Below are 3,542 nucleotides of genomic sequence, written 5' to 3' on the forward strand. Positions count from 1 at the left end.
TTTGTTTTTGGTTGGGTTTTGTGGATTTTCCCTTAGGTCTTTCTTGTTTTATGTTATATACTTCAGTTCTGAATCTTTGGTGTGAGGTCACCATTATGAATATGTAGAGGATAGTTTTATATATATAGTAGTCCATTTTCTTCTGCGTGTGCCTCATCTCCTCTTTGTGAATTTGGATCTTTGATTTCTCCCCTTTTTAATCATTGTTGTCTCAATTTGTCCCTATGTCTGTCTGGATGTTCATTACTATCTTGCTATTGCAAATCTCTTCTTATTATTTAAGCTTATAATGCCTTGTTCTTAATAAGGGTTTCGCTCTTCTCCTCTTTGCCTGCTAGTGTGCAGTTTGAGTGTTTTTTTTTTTTTTGTGATGGATTTCTTTAGCTTTTTCTTGTCTGAGAAGATCTTTATCTTTTTTATTATAAATAATTGCTTTGCTGAATAGAGTAATTTTGGTTGTAGGTCCTTCCTTTTTATCATTTTGAACATTTTCTTGCCAATTCATTCTGGACTGCAAAGTTTCTGTTGACAAATCAGCTGACATTGTATGAGAACTCCCTTGCAGGTAACTCATTGCTTTACTCTTGCTGTTTTTAAGATTCTTTCTTTGTCTTAACCTTTGGCATTTTAATGATGATGTGCCTTGCTATGGGTCTCTTTGTGTTCCTCTCGTTCGTGCTTCCTGGGCATGTATGTCTTTGCCAGATTAGAGAAGTTTGTTGTTGTTGTTGTTGTTGTTGTTGTTGTTGTTGTTGTTGTTGTTATTTTTCAAATAGGTTTTCAATTCCTTGCTCTTTCTCTTCATCTTTTGGTACCCCTGTGGTGCTAATGTTGGTATGCTCAGTATTGCCCCAGAGACCCCTTAAACTATTCTTTCTTTAAAAATTTTCTTTCTTGTTATGTTCTAATTGGGTGTTTTCTGCTACCTTATCTTCTAAATCTTTGAGTAGATCTCTGCTTCATCTCATCTACCATTGATTTTCTCTAATATATTCCTAACTTCAGTTATTGTATTTTTTATTTCTGATTGGTTTTATTTCTATTTCTATTGTTATGTTTTTTATTTCTTTGTTAAAGTTCTCACTGAGTTCATCTGTTCTTCCCCTCAGTTTATTGAACATCCTTATAACCAGTGTTTTGAAATCTGTATCTTGTAGATTGCTCGTCTCCATTTTGCATAGTTCTTTTTCTGGAGCTTTGTTCTGTTCTTTTATTTGGGACATATTTCTTTGTCTCCTCATTTTGGCTGCCTCATTGTGTTTGTTTCTATATATTAGGTAGTGCTGCTATGTCTCCTGGTTTTAGGAGCATGGGCTTATGTAGTAAGTATCCTGTGAGACTTAGTGGCACAGACTTCCTTGGTCATGTCAGCTAGGTGCTTCAGGTGTGTTCCTTGAAAGGGATGCATGTGCGTTCTAGTTATAGTTGAGTCTTGGTTGCTATTTGCACATCAGTGGGATGAATTGATCCTTGGGTTGATTGGTTGTGAGTACTGGCCAGTGAAGGGCTGACTCTATGAAGCAAGATTCACTTTAACAGAGCTCTGGTCCTTGCTCATCTCTCCTTTGGGTGTGTCTTCCTTAGATGCAGCTCTGGGTGGTGCTTGGCTCAGTCAGAAACCAGACACTGGCCACACAAACCTGGGACCTCCTGGGAGGGGCCCTGCTGCAGGCTAAGTACAGTTTCAGGCTGTGCACTCCCCGAGGCCACCTGACAAGAGTCACCAAGTAATCCAGAAATGGCCACCAACCATACAAGGCTTAAATGTGCCTTGAGGGGTCAAGCCAGGAACTGAGGCCAGCTGCCATTAGTTCTAAAACTGAGGCTTCTCAGCAAGATATACAAGGCACACTGAGGCCAGAAGTTGCTTGTTTGTGAATCTTTGAGAGATTTTAGAAAAGTCCTCAGCATGAGCCAAGACAGGCCATTTGTATGTAAAAGCCACTGGGGGCAGCTTGGGTGAGCACACACGTTGGGCACGGTGAGGTCTCAGAAAATCACCTGTGTGGGGCAATCAGTGTTAGCTAGGTTGATGGAGACTCATATATGGTGGCTGCTTTTGTCTGCACTCCAAGAGTAGGGAGAGATCAACAAAGAAACAATGGACTCCGCCAGCATTTCTGTCTGGGAGAAAGCTGTCCCTCCTGCCCTTGCTCTGAAGACAGACAACCCATTTCCTCTCTATATATTCCTGGCACTTTTCGAGCAGCTGCCCTAGCTCTGGAACTCAGAGTAAGTGAGTTTGTCATGAGTAATTTTGCATATGGGCCCCTTAAGAAAAATATCTGCAACTTCAGCCACACTCTGTCTCACTCAACCACAATATTTGCAAGAAGTTTTCACAGCCAGAAGTTGTGGAGACTTCTCTTCTTTGCACCCTGGAACACTAGAATGGGGATCCTGGTGTGGCGCCAAGACCCCACACTTTTCCAAGGGTACCTTTGCAGCTGAGATATCCCTTCTGATTTTCAACCACCACAAGAGGGTTTGAGGATCAGCCCAATTTGCATCTCTATCCATCCTACAAGTTTCAATGTGGCCTCTTCTGTATGTCTGTAGTTCTGTAGGTCTGTTCAGCTAGACTTCAGGTGACTCTCAGTGATAGTTCTTCTGCTGTTTAGTTATAATTTTGATGAAGTCATGAGAGGAGGCAAGTATAGCATTTTCCTACCCATCAACTTGACCAGAACCTCCATTTTAATATTTTAAACATATAAATAATCATTGTTTTAAAGTATGTATCTGATAAACCCACTATTTTAACCCTTTGTAGGTCTGGTTCTATTATCTGTAGTTTACCTTAGTTTTTGGTCATGTGGTCTTATCTCTACACCTGATTAATTTTGACTGGATGTCCAACATCATTTATAAAAATTTGTAAAACTAATTTGAGGAATTAGATGACAGTATCTTCCTCCAGATATGATTTGCCATTGTTTTTGGCAGGTACTAACTACCTGTGATCACTAACAACATGAGATTATTTTAATTCGATCAGGTATTAAAATGACTAGATGTTAGGCTTCAGTCTCTATAAATGCTAGCCTATTTCTGATTTGCTCTTACACCTAGGATAATGCCCTTCACGGTCCCAATGCAAAACTGGGGTCTTTACCAGAAATCCTCCTTTTTGATGGGCCCTGACCTTCGATTTTGTCCCTCCATACCTGAAGTTTTAAATTCTGCTCAGCTTCTTAGATTCTCAGCTGCATTTCTGGAATCAATACATATGTTGAGGGGAAATGTGGCATGGAACATTGGTTTCACCTCTCTGGGCTTCTCTCCTTTCTTGGTCTTTGTCCACTAATTCCCCCATGCCTTCTTTCATCGCCAGTGTCTTAAAATGGATATTATTTTTTGAACAGCTTTTTATGTTGTTCTCATTTGAAGGATTGGTCCAAACTAGAAGGATTGGCTTATTCATTAGAAACAGTAGATACCATGCCTTATTCAAATGAATAAGAAGGATTGACTTATTCATTAGAAACAGTAGATACCATACCCACAATACTTTTAGAGGCTCATAGAATGTTTTAATTTTT

The sequence above is a fragment of the Pteropus alecto genome, unplaced genomic scaffold, assembly GCF_000325575.1.
Source record: "Pteropus alecto unplaced genomic scaffold, ASM32557v1 scaffold501, whole genome shotgun sequence".
NCBI lineage: Eukaryota > Metazoa > Chordata > Mammalia > Chiroptera > Pteropodidae > Pteropus > Pteropus alecto.